Source organism: Myotis yumanensis, unplaced genomic scaffold, assembly GCF_028538775.1.
Source record: "Myotis yumanensis isolate MYYU_CA2020_CCGP unplaced genomic scaffold, mMyoYum1.0.hap1 SCAF_15, whole genome shotgun sequence".
NCBI classification, from domain to species: Eukaryota; Metazoa; Chordata; class Mammalia; order Chiroptera; family Vespertilionidae; genus Myotis; species Myotis yumanensis.
Window position 1 is genome coordinate 15,679,238 of NW_027223766.1, and position 11,943 is coordinate 15,691,180.

Sequence of the window (11,943 nt, forward strand, 5' to 3'; positions counted from 1 at the left end):
GTACCGCTTTCTTTCCCCCTTACCTAAGTTTTAATGACGAAAAAATGAAGCTACCTTCGTCTATATGCCAATAGAGAGGCTATTTGACCACCCCATGTCCCTTCCCCAACAAACTCACCACCTGAACGTCAGCTGAATGAGACCTGCCCTGCATAAGCTCGTCCTCCACATTTCCTCTTGCCCTTTGCTCCCTCCAGAGCTTGCTCTTCGTGTGGGTTTGCCCCACAATCTCCTGTCACCTCTGGACAGCATCCTTGTTTAAACAGTGGTCCCACCGGGAGTAAGATGTGCTTCAGTGGAGTCATTTGCCCTCTTGCTGGGATGGCGAATATTTCTTCTCGACCCTAATATGTCCTAGTGCCTCACTATGCATAGTGGGCCAGTAGCACAAGCATCCTCAGGGCTTGTTAGAAATGCAGAATCTCAGAAAAGCAGCACCTGCATGCGACCCAGATGGCCCGGTAGTTTCCATGCACATCACAGGCTGAGCACACTGCTCTTGTGAAGACTTCACACTGTTACCACTGGATCCATAATTTAAAAACCTCTACTCTGCCTGGCCAGCATGGCTCAGTGGTTGAGCATTGACCTATGAACCAGGAGGTCATGGTTTGATTCCTGTCAGGGCACATGCCCAGGTTTCGGACTCGACCCCCATGGTGGGGTGTGCAGGAGGCAGCCAATCAATGATTCTCTCTTATCATTGATGTTTCTATCTCTCTCTCATTCTCCCTTAATCTCTGAAATCAATAAAAATATATTTTTAAAAATAAATAAATAATAAAAAACCTCTGGTCAAATATGGAAATGCTACCTACTCTAACACCCCCACTCCTGGTTCACAATGCACACTGGCTTAATAAAGGCTCGGATAAGACCTGTAATAAATAAACTTGTGAGACTTGACGTTGCTTTAAGTCAGGTGCCAACCCCTAAGGTAGCTAAACCAAATTTTCATAAAAGATTCAATGTCTTGTTCATCTCCAGTTGTAGCTACTGAAGGTAAGTCTTAGCTACATGGCAGAGACAACTTTGTTCGATCTGGTCTCTGAAATGGACAAATATCCACAAAGGTCTTGTAAGAAGAGATATGGGAGGAGGAGAGGTCAGGCTCAAGGCCCGGTGTGGAGACAACTGCATTATTGATCTATGGCTATGTGACAACATTACCCCAATGTCAGTGGTTTAACCAACAAACACACACTTTCTCCCACTTTCTTTAAAATCTGAAGAACTGGGGCCCTTGAGGGGATTCCTTTTTTAAAAAATATATTTTATTTATTTTTTACAGAGAGGAAGGGAGAGAGATAGAGAGTTAGAAACATCGATGAGAGAGAAACATCGATCAGCTGCCTCTTGCACGCCCCCTACTGGGGATGTGCCCACAACCAAGGTACATGCCCTTGACCGGAATCGAACCTGGGACCCTTAAGTCCACAGGCTGACGCTCTATCTGCTGGGCCAAACCGGTTAGGGCAAGGGGATTCCATTTAACCTCAGATCCTCACCAATACATAGTAGCCAATAACTCTTTGGGGGGTATCAGCTAGGTGTTACCATCCTATATAATAAAAAACTACTATGCAAATAGTCCGAATGGTGGAACAACCAAACAACCGGTCGCTATGATGTGCACTGACCACCAGAGGGCATGTGTGGAACATGGCAGGCATCAGCAGCAGGTGGCAGAGTGTGGAACATGGCGGGCGTCAGCCGCAGTGGGATGGCAGAGCAGGTGAGCAAGGGCACCAGACTATGGCGGGGTGCTGGTTGCTGTCATCGGGGTGAGCCTCTGGTGGTTACTGAAAATTCTTTGCTCCCGCATGCGATGGTCCTGCCGGTGCCCCGCTCTGGCCCCAATTGCTTGGTGCCATCAGCAGGTGTGAGCAGGGGCTGCTGGCCCCAATCGCCCCTCAGGGCTTCTCCACCTCCCCCTGCTCCTGAGGGGCGATTGGGGCAGCAGCCACTGCTTGCACCCACTGATGGCGCCGGCCCTGCTTGCACCTGCTGCTGGTGCCAGCCCCAATCTCTCCGCACCTTCAGTGGGTGCGAGTGGGGCCGACACCATCAGCACCTGGGAGTGGCGGCAGTGGGAGCAGGGCTGCTGGCAGACAGGGGACCTGGGGTCATGTCGGGAGGGGCTGGGTGGGGACTTGGAGACCTGCCCCTGTGCCCACTGCAGTCTCAGGACCCACAGTTCCTTTCAAGGTGCACAAATTCATACACTGGGCCCCTAGTGGTGAATTAAACAGATGTGGTTTCTTCTCTCTGGAGCTTAAAGTTTAGAAGAAAACAGACTAGGGAGGGGATAGTGACAGGATCATTTTCTTTTTTTTTTTTTTTTTTTTTTTTTTTTTAAATTAAATCTTTATTGTTCAGATTATTACATTTGTTCCTCTTTTTTCCCCCCATAACTCCCCTCCTTCCAGCTCCCACCCCACCCTCCACCCTCACTCCCCACCCACTGTGTTCATCCATAGGTGCATGATTTTTGTCCAGTCACTTCCCGCATCTCTCACACCCCTTTTTCCCCCAAGAATAGTCAGTCTATTCCCTTTCTATGTCCCTGATTCTATTATAATCACCAGTTCATTCTGTACATCAGGTTATTTATTCACTTGATTCTTAGATTCATTTGTTGATAGATGCATGTTTGTTGTTCATAATTTGTATCTTTACCTTTTTCTTCTTCTTCCTCTTCTTAAAGGATACCTTTCAGCATTTCATATAATACTGGTTTGGCGGTGATGAACTCCTTTAGCTTTTCCTTATCTGTGAAGCTCTTTATCTGACCTTCAATTCTGAATGATAGCTTTGCTGGATAAAGTAATCTTGGTTGTAGGTTCTTGGTATTCAGCACTTTGAATATTTCTTGCCATTCCCTTCTGGCCTGCAAAGTTTCTGTTGAGAAATCAGCTGACAGTCGTATGGGTATTCCCTTGTAGGTAATTGAGCCTCTTTCTCTTGCTGCTTTTAAGATTTTCTCTTTGTCTTTTGCTCTTGGCATTTTAATGATGATGTGTCTTGGTGTGGTCCTCTTTGGATTCCTTTTGTTTGGGGTTCTCTTCGCTTCTTGGACCTGTAAGTCCATTTCTTTCACCAGGTGGGGGAAGTTTTCTGCCATTATTTCTTGAAATAGGTTTTCAATATCTTGCTGTCTCTCATCTTCTGGCACTCCAATGACTCTGATATTAGACCGCTTAAAGCTGTCCCAGAGGCTCCTTACACTATCTTCACACTTTCGGATTCTTTTTTCATTTTGCTTTTCCAATTGGGTGTTTTTTGTCGAATCTTTGGTTTGATTATTGTACTCCTCTGGTCTGCTATTGGGTATAATATTCTTTATTTCAGTCCGTGTATGCTTACTTTCTAATTTCTTTATCGTAGCATCGAGGGTCTCATTAGTTTTCGTGAGGCTCTGCACAAATTTATGGCAAGCCCTCAAAATTGCGATTCTTAGCTCCATATCCTCCATTTCTGTCATGTTTTTTTGTCTCCGCATCTTTTATGCTTTCTTGGTGCACCCCCTTGTGGTCTCTGTGCGCAGTCTTGTTCTAGCCAAGCCTTAATTGTTGTAGTTAACACTAGAGGGGTTTGACCACCAGGCCGGCTGGCTGTGGAAATCAGCTGTGTGGAAAACGTCTGCCTTCTGGGGAGGTGCTAATCCAACCTTTGCCTGAGGCAATCGGCAAATGGCTGTGCGCAGGTTTTGGGCGGGGCGGGATCAACAGGGCGGGCGGAGGGAGCAGTTATGGCCACGCTCAGTCCCGTTCCCAGAGGCTCTGCTTCTCAGAACCCCGGCAGCCGCTGCAAACCTCGGAGAGAAAGCTGCCCTCAGGTCCCAACTGATGCCGGATAATCCCGCTTCTCCCGTTTGAGTCTGGGTCCCTAGAGACTCGCCCGGATCTGGAGCCCAGAGTCTGAGACTCACTCCCGACAGAAAACGACAACCGCGCCCTCAGCCACCAGCCCGCTTTGCGCGCGCACCTCGGTACCTTTGTATTTTCCACACTGCGCCGCCTCTGAGCCTCGATTTGCTGTTCTCTTTCCTTCTAGTTGTAGAGTCTCTCTTCAGCCAGCCTTCCTGTGGTTCTGGGTGATGTCCGTTCAGTCTTTTAGTTGTATTTTTGAAATGGTTGTTTGCGGCAGCGGTCTCCGGTGTTTACCTACGCCGCCATCTTCTGAGCATCCAGGATCATTTTCTTACAGTGGGGATGACTTGCAGAGGGGTGCTGGAGTCTGCTGCTAGTGGCTCCAGGAGTAAGTGCCCCATCCTCAGGAATGTGTCAGCCCCTTTTTAGACACTGCCATTGCAAAATCAGCTAAGGTGGGAGTAGTAGGCCATTGACAAGAGCCCCTGCTGTTAACCACTGCACCACTGGAGACCAGCATGTCCTATGCCCCTCCTGGTTGCTGAACAGGATGCAATGGGTATATCCAATGACTAGCTGGGCTGCGCTCTATCCACTGAACCAAATCGGTTAGGGCTTATGAATCGTAATGTAAATATCTGATATGCAGGATGTATTTTCATTGTTACAAATTGAACATAATTAAAGCATAGTGATTAATCACAAAAACAATATGTAATTATACGTGTTTTCCGATGGTCTTAGGCGACCCCTGTGAAAGGGTCGTTTGACCCCCAAAGGGGTCACGACCCACAGGTTGAGAACCGCTGCTCTAAAGGATACTTTAAACACTACCATTAATAAAGGCAATATTGTTTGTAATAAATAGAAAGTGATCATAAAAATAACGCAATGAAAACAGAACAATGCTATTGAATGCCAGCTCTGAGCTTGAAATCTGCTCAAAGATGAAATGTCAACAGGTATGACCGGTGCCACCTGGCAACATCCAGGAGGCCATCAAATGAAAAGAAAATAACTTCATCAGTGGGTGGTTTGACATTAATGTCTTATCTGAAAACCACTTAAAATTACCTCATTACACCAGGGGGGTGATGATGATGATGATGATGATGATGATGGTGGTGGTGGTGATGCAGTAGCTTTGTGGCTGTTCCCTCCCACCAAGTTTTAAAAGAACACTGGACAGTGATGTGTCTCATCACCATGGGCTACAGGATGGAGACATTAAAGGAAATGTAAGAAGCAAGAACATAATACCTGGGAAAGTCAATGGTTTACAGGAGAAGAAACCAAAAAGGGTGGGGCTGGGACAACCTTCAGGCCACCTGTGAACAGAAGCCAATATTTTTCTTCTTTAGGGCATTTTATTTTCCTATTGAATGTCCGCTCCATCTCATAATGACAATTTAATGCAGGATGTGCGTTGTTTCCACTTACTTTGAGGATCTCAGAGTTGGGAATATGCCTGTGACAGTGCTGAAGACCAGGCAAATTACAAAGAATTGCTCCCCCGATGTCATAGCCCAAGGTTGATAAGCCTGGAGGAGAGGAGCAATATTCAGGGCTATATAAAAGTCTGTAAGACCCTACAGGAATTAAAACTGTATCAGAATAGAAACAGAAACCGAAAAGGGTCATTGCTTAACTGTTCTCTAGAATTTCCAGACCTGGTCTATTTATCTCCTGTTACTGTGCATGGGCTCATTCACAGGTCTAGTCACAAAATTATAAGATACCCTCACAAAATGTGTTCGAGCTACCCCCATGGATGTCCCTCAAAGCTAGATCAATTTTCTCATTAAGGAACTTCTGCTAATTCTTGAACTACCTCCTTACTTTGCATTTCTGTAAGTCCACCTAGCATTGTATCTGAAAATAGAAAGATGAGTCAGAAACCAAAAATGAGCATTTCCTAGGTACTTGATTTGAGGGCAAAAGGCTTACTCACCAATTGCAGTTGCATTTTGAAAGACATCATAGTAAGAAGTGGGGCGCAAAGGCCTAAACCAGTGGTTCTCAACCTTCTGGCCCTTTAAATACAGTTCCTCATGTTGTGACCCAACCATAAAATTATTTTCGTTGCTACTTCAGAACTGTAATGTTGCTACTGTTATGAATCGTAATGTAAATATCTGATATTCAGGATGGTCTTAGGCGACCCCTGTGAAAGGGTCGTTCGACCGCCAAAGGGGTCGAGACCCACAGGTTGAGAACCACTGGCCTAGACCTAACCGGGAGGGTGGGATGAATTGAATTTTATAAAGGTGGGGATGCAGAAAATTGTCCTATTTCTTTATGAATGAAACTGTCGCCTATTTCACTTTTATTTCAGATGGTACTAGGTAATCAACTGACAGTGAGCAGCAGAAGAGAATGCATTTGGCAATTACTATGCTCTTTCATCAATGTGCCATGTGACATATAAGGAAAAGGTGCTACCTCATGGAGGTGAAAAGTCACCATATGTGGAGCTGCCATCAGGGTTTGGGAAGAAATATGTAAACAGAGAATGCTGCATAAACATGATGAGGAAATGGGCTGGGCTAGAACCTAGAGAGGTCAGAGTAAACACAGCTTGTTTGGAAAACAGAGATGGTCCTTTAACTTCAGCTCTCGTGGGTGCAAGCGGCTATGTCTGATTCCAGTCTGTGGTAGCAAGACCCTTCTTCACCTTGAATAAACAGGAGATTGCCACCAAAGAACACGCTGTAACACGCGGGAGCCTGATCTCTTCTGCCCTGTGCACTCTGCCTGCAGTGTTCCTGGATTTGTACAGAAATACTTCAGAGCTTCAAATGGTCAAAGGCCAGACCTGTTTATCGCTGCATTGTGTACTTGGGAATTAAGACAAAATTAAGGAAATGACTTACTGTTACAGTAAAGGCCTTGAGCATAATGTTTATAAAATGAAATTCCTTTCCTGAGAAAATGTGGGAAACTATGTTGTGGGAACTTTAAAAATGACACGCAGAACCAAGTGTTGGTTCTGCAGTGCACTGTCCTTCCCTAACACCCTCGGCTCGGAGCGGTAGTGCCATGTCAAACAAGCCGATTGGAACTGAAGGTGAGCCTTTTCCACGGCTCTCCATTCCTGGGTTTTATCAGAGACTCACTTTTTGTCCCTCTTGACGAATTAGCATTTATTCCCAAATGGGCTCATGAAACCCTTGCCCCAAACCTCTGCTCAGAGCCTTCATTTGGGGAAGCTGTGGACCTCATCAGACAATGCCTGGGGCACTGTCCTTCGCGGGGGGGGGGGGGGGAGGGGGGGGGCGGTCCTGAAATGTCAAAGGCAACAGCTAGAAGTGATCTCAGAGAAGCTTTGAGATTTGCTCAGGGCTGTGCAGATAGGAAGGGACCCATGACTGGGACAGGACTGGCACCCTGGGCTTCTGATTCTAGCTTCGGGCTTGTCTTTCCTCCCCTAACACGACTGGTCCCAGACCTCTCTACAGCCTACAGCCGAGTTCCTAGACCCACATGGACCCACCTCAGTCTGAGGGGCTCTCTCAGTTATTCCAATCATAGAAACCCATTTGCATGTGTAAACCACGCCTAAGGGTATTTGATCTGAAGGAAAGAATGGAAGACAGTCCATAGGCATGCATTTCTCTGGAAGCCTGAGAGATGGCCCACGCTCCCCAATGTATCTTCAGTGCAGCCTCATATCACTTTCACTTTTAGTATGAGTTCCTTGTACAAAGAAAAGATGCTGCTTGTCATAGAAGCACAAATGGCACAAAGACCAGCTAAAGAACAATTTTTTAAAAACCTACAATCATCCAGTGTTCGCATTCAGAAATACCACTTACTGCCAGTGCAACTTCAGGCTGTTATTTAACTGTGACTCAGTTACTTCTCCTGAGATGGGGATTAAAAATAGCATCTTCCTTGTTAGAACACAGACTCCTAGTCCCACCCTCAGAGAATCAGCAGTGGGGTGTCTGGCCCAGGAACTGGCAGTTTGGGAAAGTTCTTCACCTGATTTTCATGCTCAGAGACATAGAAACCACTAGTTACAATAATTCCAAGGAAAAAAAAAAGCTACCATCTCTGAAGAATAAAAGATATTTATATTTAATGTTAATCCAAACCAGGTGTCAACCTGGGAGAATATTATTTTAATTCAAGAAAGGTTTGCATTTAGCATGTATAATTCTATGGGCTAAGATTAAGGCGGGGGTGCGGGGGGGGGCGGTGGGCAGCAAGCTCTTTGGTTGCTGAAAAAAATGTTCTTAGCTGATTTTTATAAAGTGCTTGGAACAGTGCTGGGTACACAGTAAATGCTCAATAAATGTTAGCGATTACTTTTAGTATTGAGTAGAAATTGTATTGGTTAATTTAGGAAATTCATAAATGATCATTAAAGTGGGAGTAATCCACTCTGTATGCGAGCAAAATATCCTTTAGAAATTACATACACTGAGTGGCCAGATTATTATGACCACCTGACGTTTGTCGGCAAATTAGCTATAATTTCGAGCTGAAGTTGCTAGAGGGCCAGACCATTATAAAGAGGGAAGCAGGTTGTTTACCATGACAGTAGAAGTGATTTTTTTCTGAAGATATGGGTAAACAATGCGATTTAACAGCCTTTGAACGTGGGAAATACACACACACACACACACACACACACACACACACACACTGAGTGGCCAGATTATTATGACCACTCCATCAGTACTTCATTGGGCCACCTTTTGCCTTCAATACTGCGGCGATTCTTCTTGGCATTGACTCCACAAGATGTTGAAAGGTGATGCAAGGAATCTGACACCATGCCTGATGAATAACACTGTCCAGTTCTGTGGGATTTGATGGTTGTGGAACCAGCTGCCTGATGGCTCTTTTAACTTTGTCCCACAAATGCTCAATTGGATTGAGATCTGGTGATTGTGGGGGCCACCTAAGCAAGGTAAAGTCTCCCTCATGTTCTTGAAACCACTCCTGCACAATACGAGCACCGTGGCATGGCGCATTGTCTTGTTGGAAGAAGCCATCTCCATTGGGATACGCCATCAACATGAGAGGATGAACTTGATCAGCAATGATACTTAGGTATGTTGTGCTATTCAGACATTGTTCCACATGAATTAAAGGGCCCAAATCATGCTAGGAAAACATGCCCCAAACCATAACACTGCCCCCACCAGCTTGAAGGGTTGTACTCATGCATGTGGGGTGCATGCTTTCATGCTGTTTCCGCCAAATTCTCACTCTGCCATCTGCATGATGCAACTGGAAACGTGATTCATCGGACTACATGACTTTTTTCCAATGCTCGACTGTCCAATCCTTGTGTTCCTGTGCGAATTGGAGACGTTTTATCTTGATAACTGCAGACAGCAAAGGTGTTCAAACAGGCCTTCGGCTTCCATATTCCATACGATGCAATGTATGGCTAATTTGCCTACAAATGTCAGGTGGTCATAAAAATCTGGCCACTCAGTGTTTACATAGCAAAGCACATTAAAACTTCATCCAGTATGTTAACTTCTTACATTTCCCCACCAGGCAACTGTGGATAGTCCTCTTATTCACCTCATGTTTCCTTCCTTAACACTGATGTTGACAATCCTTTTTATCTTTCTGAGAAAAAATACCTAAAATTATCTAGAAAAGTCTGCCTGGCCTGTGTGGCTCATTGATTGAGCATTGACCTATGAACCAGGAGATCAGGGTTTGATTCCCTATCAGGGCACATGCCCGGGTTGTGGGCTAGATCCCCAGTGGGGCATGTAGGATGCAGCTGATTAATGATTCTCTCTCATCATTGATGTTACTATCTCTCTCCCTTCCTCTCTGAAATCAATAAAAATATATTTAAAAAAAAGAAAAAGAAAAAAAGGCATATGTTCTTGTTCAAAGAAACCTGGAGCTGGAAAAATCCTTTAGGTCACTTAGTCCATCCTTGGCACAAATGTTAGAGGAGTATTTTGAAATGTATGCCGATTAAACACATGGCTATAATAAAATTCCTAAACTTTTCCCACCTCGTACTTGTTTACAGTACAAGATGTAGGGAAATAGGCACATGGAAGGTATGAAGGTATGCAGGTATAACATGTTTGCTTTGGATGGCTTCATTTTTCTCACTGACTCACTCATTTGCATTTCAGGGGAGTCTGGGTTCTACCTTCCTAAGCCTCTGCACCTTGCAGGCAGCAGCCCACTTCCCTGTTCTCAGCTGGGACAGGTGACACTTCATAGCAGATACAAACTGACTGTTACTTTTATGCCACCACATGCTGGGTTCTTCATGCAAGGCCACCTTGTGACCCTGCTTAATCCTCTTAACCCTTTCTTCTCCCCAAGGTGTCCCCTAGCCATGCACCAGCCACTATTAAAACATGATTATAAATCATGGTTCTTTGCTTACTGACCCTTCTTACACATCAAAAAAAAAAAAAAAAAAAAAAAAAAGGCTGTAAGCTCCGAGGGCGCAGGCCTAACTTAGACAGCATCACTGCTGTTGATGAATCTTTATGGAAGCCTTATCTTATATTTCTAACAGCAAAGCGCAGCTCTGTTTGACTGAAGCTGTTTATATATCTAATCAGAGTACATCAGGAAACGTGGCTGACAGCACAGGGCTGCCTGAGAAACATAATATTTGCTGGCCAGCACTAAGGCAACCTTTCAGCTCAGAGGCATGATCAATGAAGTGTGCCTGAGGCTCTGTTTAGATGAAGGGAAATAACACATTGGTGGCCACATTCGTCCCAGCAAATCGGTTTCCTTCACGCGGGCTGCAGTGCAAAGCTTTGCAATAAACCGATGACAGGATTAAACTCAACCCACTCCTCACGTGCCCCTCGTGTGGTTGCTGGCCACAGGCTGGGAAGGAACAGGGACGCGACTTTGACTGGAAAGGGGGTGGCGCTGCGGGAAAGAGCAGCCTGCAACCTGCCCTGCCACTAATTAGCTGCGTGGACCGTTGCCGGTTATCTTCTCTCCCCAAGACTGCTTCGCCAGCCATAAAATGGAGAGGTACTAGTCAGGGTGGTCCAGGGAAATCTCGGGGGTCGGTGGGGAGAGAGCGACTGATTTTAAGGAGTTGGTACGTGTGATCATGGGGGCCAGCCAGTCTGAAATCGGCAGAACAGACCCGAGGGTGGAGACCCAGGTGAAGAGCTGATGCTGGAGCCCGGAGGCCAAAAGGAGTCTGGAGTCAGCATTCCCTCTTCCTCAAAAATGGTTTTCTTAAGGCCTCAGCTGATGGGGTGAGGCCCACCCCATTGTGGACGGTAGCCTGCTTTACTCAAAAGTCAACTGATTTAAAGCCTCATCTCATCTACAACATGCCTTCCCAGCAACGTCTAGAGTGGTGTTTGGCCGAAACTGTGTCCCCTGGGTACCATGGCCTAACCCAGTGGTCGGCACACTGAGGCTTGGCAAACCATGGCTCGCAAGCCACATGCGGCTCTTTGGCCCCTTCAGTGTGGCTCTTCCACAAAATACTGGCTCTTTCACAAAATACCAACTTCTGCGCATGGGCCACGAAGTTTCAATCGCACTGTATGTGCACGCCCGCACGTGGTATTTTGTGGAAGAGCCACACCGAAGGGGCCAAAGAGCCGCATGTGGCTCGCGAGGTCCTAACTGAACTGACACAGGACATGAACCATCACAGGGGACCATCGTGATGCCTGGCTCAGAGGGGTTCGGGGAACATTAGATGTTCATGCCCATGAAACACTTTGCACAGGACCGCATCACTGGCTTCGTGTCCCAAGGTTTTACACAGATTCGACTAAAGATTTAAGATTAAATTGTGAAATAGCAGAAGACATGAGCCACCATCGGGTTTAATTCAGGGTTAAACATCTGTCAGCATCGCCTTCCGATTCCTTCTCGGCCACACTGGGGAGCCTCCACCAATAAGCCTCTGGGTCACTGGGAGCAAAGGGAAGTTTCTAGGCTCTTAAAAACAAGAGGAACACTTTGGGGTGCAGTCAACTTTTCTGGGTGTCTTCACGCCACCTGGCCAGGCCTGGGCTGGAGGAGGAGTCAGTTCTGGCTCCTTGAACACAGTCTCCCAAGCGCCTGCCCCAGAGCTGGAAAAGGG